This window comes from Acartia tonsa, chromosome 10 (genome assembly GCF_053477335.1).
Source record: "Acartia tonsa isolate MP-2025a chromosome 10, ASM5347733v1, whole genome shotgun sequence".
NCBI classification, from domain to species: domain Eukaryota; kingdom Metazoa; phylum Arthropoda; class Copepoda; order Calanoida; family Acartiidae; genus Acartia; species Acartia tonsa.
In genome coordinates this window covers 4,744,231-4,755,990 of record NC_137269.1, presented here as the reverse complement: position 1 = coordinate 4,755,990, position 11,760 = coordinate 4,744,231, and the positions used below count along the sequence as shown (strand labels likewise).

The window sequence follows — 11,760 nt, the reverse complement described above, 5'->3', positions numbered from 1 at the left end:
TAACCCCTACCAATCCATGCAAAGTTAACTATAAGCTTGTCCATTTCCTTAATCTGTTAACTTATAATATTACCCTCCCCCCCCCCCACCGCCAAAACGTAAGTTGTAACTAAAGACTTAAATTTAAAATATATTTCCCTTCTTATTTTTAGCAGATTTGTAGTCATTGTCTTATCTCTTAAGATCCCTGATTTTTAGGCACGGACAGACATCATTGGTTCAGTGGTTAGTGAGATCGATCCTTTGGTACAGACAAACAAACATCCCAGATCCTGTTACTTTTTAAAAAGTAATAATTTTCCTTTCAAGTAAAAAGGTAAATACAACTGTGTCCATCAGTTCCGAATATCATCATTTCTACAAATTTTTCATTTATGCATAAACGGAAAAAATAAAAAAGCTTCAAGAAAGTCAAAGATTTTTATTTTGGGTTAAAATGAGGCGTTTAAAAAAATATTAATTAGAGAAGGTTTTTAGTAATATGTGCGGTTCTGAACAATGATTTGTTAAACAAAAAAAATAATAAATTAACCCTCCCCCATCACACCAAACACACATGTATTTTTGTAGTTTTATAATAGATATAATTAAAATACTGACCCCCCCCCCCTTAAACTCTACCTAACTTTTGAGAAAATTACAAGGATGAAAAAATCCATAAAAGCGAAGCTTTAGAATGGTAGAACAATGTGTTTTCTTTTGATTTAAGATCCCTTAATACCTTAAATCAAAGAGTTGATGTGTTGAACATTTTTGTACTACCAAAATTGTGGTACAAATGTGCTGTTTTGCCGTTTCCTGCTGATACTGCTAGACAAGTTGAATCTATAATGATTAAGTTTCTGTGGAGAGGAAAATTGGAGAAGCTAAGCCTGATAGAACTATGCAATGATAAATCTGAAGGGGGCTGGGACTTGTAGAGATACGAAGTAAGGCAGACTCCCTAATGTTGAAACAAACCTGTAGGATTTTGAGTGCAACTGGATCCAAAGGGTGGCACCTGTCAAGATACTGGATGGGTTTGTACCTGGCAAAGCATTTGCCAGACATGAAACCTGGCCCACATAGCTGGAAAGTGTCGGAGATGTACAAGCATATTAAGTTTTTGTTGGATGGTGAAGAATATCTGGATTTGGAGAGGCAGACTGCTAAGACGTTGTATAAGAGTTTTGTTTCTACTTTACCCCCACCCAAAGTAGTATACAAACAGTCTGATGGAATTAATTGGAACCATGTGTGGAAAAATGTAAATAGTCCTATGCTGTTTGTGGAGAGGAGAGAGTTCATGTTTCTTCTGATTCATAACATTTTACCTACTGGAGAGAGACTGCGTAGATTGAGTACAGCAGATGGCTTGTGTGAGTGTGGAAGAGGTTTGGAGACGCCACAGCACCTGTATTTTACCTGACCAAAGGTACAGTGTGCTTGGGCCTGGATGCAAAGATTAATGGAGAATGCAGTGCCTGCTGTCAGGTTGTTTACTGAAGAAGATTTGCTGAACTTTCAATTTATTTTGACTATGTTTGGAAAGTGAGAAAAATAGACAAAAAAGACGTAAACTTTGAGAGCATGAAAAAACATCTTAAAAGTGAATTTGATTCGTTGCAAAAAAGTCAGAACTACAAAAGTTAATTTAGTATTTTGAATGAGATAAATTTGATTTTATCTATTTTTTTGTAGTATTTTGTTATAGTCTAATTTACATTATTTGTTAAAATAAAATTATTGAATTTCGAGGTTGCGTGATTTGGAAATATATAGATCACAAAGGTTTCGTGATTATTTATATATTTAAAATTAAATATGAACATTTTTTTTAGTTTATTTAAATGTTAAAAGATCTACAAAAAGTTTTAGTTTCATATATTTGTTATTGAAAAGTTGTTCCTTATGTATATTTCAATTGTAGTTTTCTATTGGAACCAAGTATTGATTTATATGGCATGATGTTGCTTTTGAAGTTCTTTTCTAAATAAGAAGGTCTATGTTTTCTTTTAAATGTTTTCCTTAAATTATTTAGAAATGTTAAGAATATTCGTTTTTAAACTGTAAAGTTAATTTTTTCATTATTATTAGTTATGAGAATTTTTTAAAATTCGTTGTTTAAATAGAATTTGCTTATATTCTTTTTTATATTTTTTTACAAAAAGTTAAAAAAGAATGGAAGGATTGTTTTATACCTTCAATATTTATTTTATCAGGATTAAGCTGAATTTTATGATATGAAGAAATTAAATGTCGTCTTAGTATTAAAATTATCTTAATACTTAGTTAAATCTACATTAATCATTAATATAATATTGTAAACTGTATTTATTAATGAATAGATAAAAAAAATTCCCGGTTGCTGAGAATATTACCTTTATAAAAGCTAGGGAGACATGCATTTTTACAGCAGGCAGTCAGGTAAACCCACTAGCTTCTCTAGGATGCATATTTCATCATTTGAAGTTGACACCGTTGGACCTGGGTAGCTCAAACGGTAGAGCGTTAGGCTTTTAACCTAATGGTCCAGGGTTCAAGCCCCTGCTCAGTCACTAACATTTTGCTCAGATATACATTAACACAGCAAAAATCGTATGGCCCGTAGGAAAATCGAACCCCTGACCTTTGCGTTATTAGCATGTTATTAGCATTAACTGAGCTAATGGGCCTTCGCATGCATAGCCAACATAAAACTCTGCTTGCATATTGTGTGTTTAACAAATTGTTTGCATAGCTTGTGACTTGAGGCTGCCAGTCATATGACACAACTGTCAGTTTGGCTGAGTGGTCTAAGACAAACAAAACTTTTGCCTTCTGTCCACAATAAGAATGAAACTCCTTACCAGCCCGAGGAAGAAATGGATAGCAGAGTGGCGCAGTGGAAGCGAGCTGGGACCATAACCCAGAGGTCCGTAGATCAAAACTATGCTCTGCTAGGAACGTTTTGTACCAACTTGACCCATTTGCGCAGAGGATAGCACGTTGGACTTCTAGTCCAAAGGTCATGGGTTGGATCCCCAGATGGGTTGAAAAGTGATATTTTGATTTTGTACGCCCCGATCCTAATTACGCCGCTGTCAGAATGGCCGAGTGGTCTAAGGCGCCAGACTCAAGACGTACACCTTGCTTTGCAATACAGAGTAAACTAGTGAGAATTCTGGTCCTCGATGAGGGCATAGGTTCGAATCTCATTTCTGACAAAAATCGTTTTTCAATGTGCAAATGTAAAGTGGTTGCGATGGAGAAGTTTGTTTAGATTTGTTTGCCTCCACTGCCACACACGGGGATATAGCTCAGTGGTAGAGCATCCGGATGCAGTCCGGCAGGTCCTTGGTTCAACTCCGAGTGTCCCATGGATTTTAAATTATGCCAAACTACAGCCGCAATCATACCTCTAGAGTGGTGGGCCTGAATCTAGATGGTTGTCCAAAAAACAACTGATTGGGCCAAATCGGGATTTGAACCCGGGATCTCCTGCACCCAAAGCAGGAATCATACCCCTAGACCATTTGGCCGCTGTTAACATCCAAAGGTTGCCTTGATTGATGTGAGTCACTATTGAATTGCCCCTGCAAGCGGTGGGATTCGAACCCACGCCCTCAAAAGGACTGGTGCCTTAAACCTGCAGTGGTAAAAAAAATAAAATTAATTTGTTGTAATTTATAACAGATTTTTAATGTAATAGCATTCATATTTGATTTTATAAGATATCATATATAAAAAAAAAGTGTTACTAGGCAAACGGCATTTGAGTTTTTTTATTACTGCCATAACAATGCCGCATTTTTTTGCGGTAACCAAGGCGAAATTTAAATTATCTCCCGCAAACATTTATTCAATTTGCAAATGAAAAAATAGGGCTCAGATGGAAGTCAGAGAGCATAATTTGAATTACATAGGTTAAATGTTAAAATTTTTATAAGGGAGGGAGGAAGTTATGACACTTTTGCATAACAGTGATTATAGTCTTTGTCTTTGGAGTGAGAGGATAGATTATTACACAAAAAAAGTTTCAATTTGGGATATTGTTTTTGAATTTGGCCTCCAGGATCAACCTGGAGGCCTGCAGTACCTGAAACTGGAGGCCAAATTTTGCTGCCTTATAAGGAAATATTTAATATATTTAAATCGACTCACTGCAATTTTTTATTTAATTAGAACTTTTCAAACAAACTTCATTTTATACAAGATTAATATTTTTTTAATGTTTATTAAAACATATTACTTTAGATTATTTAAAAGTTTTTTTTCTATGAGATTTAGGTGTTGCAATTTTTTTGCTAATTACGTTTTTGGCTTTTCATTCAAATAAGTTGCACAATTCTGGTTTTTACTGTATAAAATTATTAAATGAATTCAGTAAAACATATTATAATCCTTACATTTACTTTTTATCTAACAATGTGCTTTTTTAGAAGATTATTTCTCTGAAAAAAATGGCATTATTCTGCAAAAAAAATTTATGTTGCAAATGTATTGCTATGAAAGTATCAAATAAATGGTGAACTTTAATTTTTGTTGTAACATAATGGATTATTGTTTCTTATAAGATGAAAATAAGGTATCGCAAATATTTGTTGCAAATTTATTGCGATTTTATTGCAAAAAGGAGGACATAGGATTTAAGTTTTAACAGATTATGATTCTGGACCCAAAATTACATAGGACTGAAGTTTTCGTTTGTTGATTGCTGAAAGTTATTTAATTTTTTTTTACTTTTCTTTTCAAATCAAAAGTAATAAATTGGGTTATCAAATTCGACTCTCCCCTTTTCAAGTGCCCCTAGAGGCCTCTAGGGGCGTATCCGCTAGTAAATGAAAATATAGAAATAATAGACATACTATATCTAGATTACACTTCTGACCCGATTTTTCGTCAAATCTTAAAAGGAGCATTATTAGCAGACGATAGTATTGTTTACTTACGACTCAATCTTTTATGGTGGATCATTAAAAAAAGCAAAAACAAAAAAAATGTCGATTTGACCGCCGTTCGCCGCCGTTTTCAGCTGCTGCCGCCAAATTAGGCGATTTAAAATCATTTAAGACCATGTTGTTTTTTTTGGCAGCGGAAAATGGCGGCGAAAGGCGAGAGTGGCGGTCCCGACACCGTTTTTTTTAAAGATACCTAAACTTAGAAATGATATTGTTTACAGCTGACTTTTATCTATGTATAAAATGAAAAAAAAAAACATGCGTTCGTAATGAAATGTGTACACAATTTCAACCAATGAGATTTAATGTAGGTTCCGATGGGATTCTCCTATATTGGCTCAATCAGACATTACCTCTCTTGTCTTACTACCTTTATTATAGAAATTAACCAGGTATGACAAAATTAATTACGGAATATGAGATAAACATTAAAATAATCATAAAACACTTTTTGTTATTCATACAAAAATTCATAAGAAAAGGTAGGGAGGGAACAGTGGATTGCTTATTACTTTAGTCCTCAAAGATTTTTAGTAACGTGTTCTTATTCGTTGGCTTCGCAAATTTGGAGGCTTTTATTGAATTTAGATTGGTTGGTTTTTTAAGTTGTGTGTCCGAACGTTTTAGCCACTTATAGTAAGCTACATGTGGAATAATTTTGTCATTTGTAATTGGTGTTGTACATCAATTTATCAGCTATTGTCTTATCCCTTTAGCTCCCTGATTTATTTCTACGTAGCGTTATATTTAAAAGTAACAGGATGTCTGTCTGTCAGTTCCGAAGGATCTTACTAACTGATATGGTTCTCAGGGGTCCAGGGGAGGTTTAGAACTATCTTTTTTAGGGGGGGGGGGGGGCAGGGAGCACCTTTACCCTTACACTACCCTCTGAACGCCTACGGTATCTTTCTTATTTATTTATGGATTTTAAAACAAAACAAAAAGCTAACCAAAACAAAACAAATAAACACGATTAACTTTTTTTATGTGAAGTAAAAAAAAATGGTAGAAAAAGATTATAATTATCTTTTAATGATATGAGGTAAAAATAGAAAAAGAGATAAATTTAGCTTAATTGTAAGGAAGGGATGGGACATTGAAGTATGAAATACACTTGTACCCAAAGACTATATTAAATTTTAATTGGTTGGTTCAAAACTAAATAGTAGTTTCTAAATTATGGCCATGACTAGCGAAGCAACAACAAGCTAATTCTTATGTAAAAGTAACACGGTGTTTGTCTGTATATGTGTCTGTTTCACTAGCTGTTAGACTAATGTGGTTTAAAAATATTTTTGGAATATCACCCCTGCAAAAAATCCCCCCCCCCCCCTCCCAATTTATTTTTATATTAGAATTTTAATAAAATTTGAATTGGAGGGTTAATTTCCAAATCATTTGTTTAAATTTTGGTGAAAATCAAAACATCTATAAGTTATAGTTTTTAGATATGATTGGACTGTAAATTATACTGGTACCCAAAGTTTTATAACCGCGTTATCTTATTCGTTGGATCAAAAACTTTGGGTGTTTTAATTGAATTTTGATTGGTTGGTTTAAATGTAATAGTTTCCAAACTTTTCAATCAATATCTATGGGAGGTAATTTTGATTATCATCATTGGGTGTGTGCATTAATTTATTGACCATTGTCTTATCCCTTGAGATCCTTGCAAATGATATTCTATCACCTGTCAAATATATTTGCTTTAGTTATTATTATTAAATTTGAATAATGACAAAATAATTATATATCCATACTTCTATCTTACTTAATGGTAGCTATGGATATTACCCCGTCCCGTTTTAGAAATATTTTGTTAAAATTTTGGCCCCCAGCCATAATATGGTTGATTTATGCAAAATAATGACCCATGCAAAATAGTTTTTCTGCAATGCAAAAATTGCGATGGTACAAGCACTGAAAAGTTATTAAAATTTGCAAAAAGGCTTGTTTTTAAAGCTCTTGTACCATCTCAATTTTAAAAACCATTTAGGAGGGGGTATTTACCCCCCCAAAAAATAAAAAATCTCTAACCAAAAGCGAATTACCCCCCACCCTTTAAAAAAATTTACCCGCCCCCCCCCCCCAAAAAAAAAAAAGCTTGGACGTCTATGTATTCAGGTTTATATTGACACACTAGAATTGAAATTTTGTGTCAATCTAAAATTGAGATTGTACAAACTTTTTAAAATCTGCAAAAAGACTGTTTTTAAAGCTTTTGTTCCATCTCAATTTTGAAGATTTTTACAAAATTTCAATTCTAGTTTTTCAATATAAACCTGAATACTTGATATCCGGAATTATAAATCCGGTTAGCGAGACACACAGATCCTGTTTCTTTTAAATAAGGATTAAAAGAAATTTTACAATTTAGGATGTTCATTATATTATAGTATTTACATTTTAATTGTAGAGCTGCTACGAATTTAATATTGGGCCTAATCGTCTAAGGATTTGCCTTTTTTAAGAAATGTATAGAATTTAAATAATTCTCAATAATAGGGTTTAACTCTTTAAAGATTTTACCTTACATTTACAAGAATCTACATGAAAGATTTACGCCTATGCGGACAGACTGACTTACGGACGAAATCCTAATTACGGACTTTTAATAAAGAGAAGCTTTGTTTTTTTTTGGGATCAACTGCAGTTCAGGGTAAAATATTCCTGGTAACGAATATTTCCAAAAATCTATGAATTTTAAAGGCTGCTAGCTGCCAAATGGCTGAACGTACAGATCATACCCGCACACCATTTTAAGCGGCATAAGAAGGCCTACAAATAATCTGGAATAGCCAAGATCCAAAGATGCACAGGGAAAGATTCACTGAAGAAAAAACGCGTAAAATAGGTCTTTTTCGCGCATTTCTCTGCACTGCGAGATAATTATGCATTAGAGGTCTCCTCAATATTTAAGTAACGAATACGAAACGTGCTCTTTAAACTTTGAGGACCAGTATAATTTACAATCCAATGTCCCCTCCCTCCCATAACAATTAAGATGCAATGAAGCATATGATTATTTAAACCAATGCAATGGATATGGAACATGTGGATATATTGACAGGGGAAAATTTATCGTCAATTTCGGTTGCTAATATGGACCTCATTTATTGGTCAGTTCGTTCATACAGTAGAAATGGAAGGGGTGAAGGGTGTTGATGGGGGGGGGGTATCATTATATAAGACAGCTGCGAGTATCACTTTGTTAGAGTACATGAAAATAAGGTACAACATCCAAGTGATAATATATCGATTTTAAAACCATATGATTATGCTATCATTAACGTTATACATATCTATTTATTAATTATCAATTAGTAATCTAATTGTACATCTATCAATAATTATTTTTATAAAAGAGCATTTAACCATCTAATTCTACAGTCTTTCTTAAAGGAGGGATAAGACAAAAGCTGATAAATTGATGTACATTCCCCATTAGGATACCCCTTCTGTAGAATACAATTAGTGGTTAAAATGTTTGGATGACACTCAAATTAATGACCCGGCTAATCAAAATTCATTAAAAGTCCCCAAAGTTGTTAAGCTAACGAATTATAAAACTTTATTATAAAAATTTGGGGGCTAGTGTAATAAACTGCCCATTGAACGTTATTATAAAGCTTTGGGGACTAGTGCAATAAACAGCCCAATTAACAGCACTGAACCGATTGAGCTCTACATTTAAGTGAAGCTTTTTATAGTTGTATGAGTTTTTTGGTAATTCCCTAGATACTAGAGGCTGTACCGCTTCTAAAGTATTTTTATTAAACATAATGTATAAAAAATTAAAATTTTTGTTTAAGATTTATATTTATACAGACAAGTTTGAAATCGATATGGAAATTCTAACATGCCTAAAATAACAGTAAAGGTTATTAACGGGCCGACCCTAATTATTTAAGTTTAAGGGGTTAAACACAATTTATTTTTTTAAAATATGGTGCTCTGCTCATAGACGTCCAAGGGGGGGGGGTAAAGGGGTGATTACCCCCCAAAATTTTTTTTTCATTTTACCTCCTCCCATTTAACATTTACCCCTTCCTTTTTTTTTGGGGGGGGGGGGGAATTTGCGGTCATTTTACCCCCCCCCCCCCAAATAGAAAGCTTGGACGCCCCTGGCTCTGCTTATAGATAACAATATTCTTGTATTTTGTAATAAACATAAACTTTTCATAAAGTACTTTCATACAACTTATGTTTAAGCTCAGGAATCTTAAGGGATAAGACAATGGACAAAAATTTAAAAGAAAATAAACACTTTTGAAGATTAAATTTATTGGTTATAATATCTGGACACTACTCTTTTGGAATCAACTTAATCAAAATTCTATACAAGTTCCCAACGAATAAGATAACAGGGTTTTAAAAAACTTCAAATGTTTCAACAACTAATAGTAACCTACAGAAGGGGTAATTTTGTGAATTATCGGCCATTGTCTTATCCCTTAAGATCCCTGATTTTTATGTTGGTTTCTGTACGTGTAAAAGACAGTTAGGAAGTTAGAACAATGCCATAAGATAGAACAAGGATGACAACATCCATAAAAAGAAGCTCTGAAGTAGAACAAATAAACATGAAATGAACACTTTTATTTTATATACGTAAATACAGGATTCTGTTTAAGGACACACTTACATTTTGGGACTTGATTATGGAGATGCTTCGTTCAAAATGTTGTATGTTGTTGTTCTAGAAATCATTGCTCCATAAATCAGATGAATAGGAATCATACAAAAAATAGGTGTCAAAATTTGAATGTTTTAAATCATATCAAGGAATAATTTCGTTGCTGGTATAATTGTCATGATTCGTATATTATAAAAAATATAGCTTAACGAATTATTGGGCCTTTTTTACCATCTAGATCTAATATATTAATTCCGTTAATTTCATTCTACTGAAAAGGTATTTTTGTATATCATAATTGGAGATGTACATGAATGTAATTGGGCTGTTTATTACACTAGTCACCAAAGTTTCATAAAAAAAAATATTTTTTTTTCCGTTGGCTTATCAACTTTGGGGACTTTAATTGAATTTTGATTGGTTGATTTATTTAGTTGAGTGTCCAAACGTTTCAACCACTTATTGTAATCTACAGAAGGGGTTATTTTGTTATTTATTATTGAGGATGTAATATGTACATCAATGTATCTTCCATTGTTTTATCCCTTAATACCCCTGGGTTTTATGAATCTTTGTTCTCCACTTTACACCACATTGCAAATCTTACAGAGGGGGGGAGGGGGTGGTAAAAAATTTCCAGCATTGCTTCGAAACCGAATAATATCCGCTGGATTAGAACCGGTCCTCATCAATACTGAAAAATCATGTAAATCATCGTATCACAGACAATTTTACATGATAGTGAAATATAAATCTTTAGATAGATTCTAGTTTTGTTAGCTCGGGTCTTCGGCCCCTAAGGACCAGTAAAACTGGTTTAAATCTGATAATTTTTCATATTCAATACCACGGAAAGCTGTCTATGATACGATGCGATAAATAACTACCAATTCTAACATAACCAGTAGAAATCTACTGCTGCTATGTCAAATGCGCAACGTAATTAGTTAGTACAGGGGAAAGCCTTGGCCAAAAACAAGCACAACTCTCTACTGTGCGCAAATAAGACTTCCAATAAAATTTATTGTCCTTATATAAAAGTACAAGATGGCTGTGTTACTGTGCTTCTTATAGCTTATGGGAAGGTTTATAACTATTTTAATTTTTGGGGAAGGTTCCATCACACTGTTAAGACATTTCGCCCATGAAAGTAGAGGGTCGTCTTGACTTCCCTCTTTCCAACAAATGCTCCTAGAGGCCTCTAGTGGCGTAGCCAATAGTATAAACAAAAATAAACAGATAATCTTCTCCCCTCCTAAAGTTTAAAGCAAATATAAATATTAAATAGAAACCTTTCATGTATGTTTCTTTTAATTTTACTCTACTTTAACAACTTACTTGGATTTTACGAGGGAGGGAGGGGACATTGGACTGTTTATTACACCAGTCCCCAAAGTTTTACAATAACATTTCTTTTTCGTTGGTTTTACAGCTTTGGGAATTTTTAAAAAAATGTTGGTTGGTTCATTATGTTGAGTGTCCAAATGTTTTAACCACTAATTTTAATATTAAGGATAATTTTGTATATCATCATTGGGATGTACATAATTTAATTGGCCATTGTCCTATCCCTTTAGATCCCTGATTTAGTTGGCTTTTACTAGGGTTGGAATTGGAATATTTTTGGTGGCGAAGCTGATTTATAGCCATAGTTTGTCCGTACGTCTATACGTCAATTTGTCCTGGAATGTTATATAAAAGAAGCAGCTGAGCCTCTTGCATCTATGGGCTCTGCATTTAAAGAGTTAAGAAGGTCCCCAAACAAAATAAAACTAAAGCTTAAATCTATAAATAAAATAGCCTAAAACCAATCTTGGAACTATGTGAAGCTTCCCTTAAATGGAGAATCATTTAAATTTTAAGATTCAGCCAAAAAAAATCTTACTACTTTATATAATATCCATAGACACAGTGTTTCGCCCTTTTAGGGCTTATCAGTTTAGCTCAATTCATCAGAGATAATTTTGCACGTGGCTGGGCTTGAAACGGGAACCCTTAGATTACCAGGCAACCACCCTACCCATTGCGCCATTACCCCATAGCAAGTAAGGAATAAAATTTCGACCAGAGAGCGCAACCAACTTATGATTAGTTGGGGGCCGTGCACCTATGGCTATAGGATGACTTTATCTTCCTTATTTACACAGTACATTACATCGCTCTTTTAGCATTCTTACGCTATGCACACACGCCCACACGTTCACC

General features: G+C 33.6%; 1 non-coding gene across 1 annotated transcript; it reads right to left on the bottom strand.

Annotated features, from left to right (window-relative positions):
• Positions 1-3,428: 3,428 nt before the first annotated feature.
• TRNAP-UGG (transfer RNA proline (anticodon UGG)) lies at positions 3,429-3,500 on the bottom strand. Its single transcript has one exon. It is a non-coding gene; the product is annotated as a tRNA-Pro (tRNA).
• Between the last annotated feature and the right edge of the window lie 8,260 nt (positions 3,501-11,760).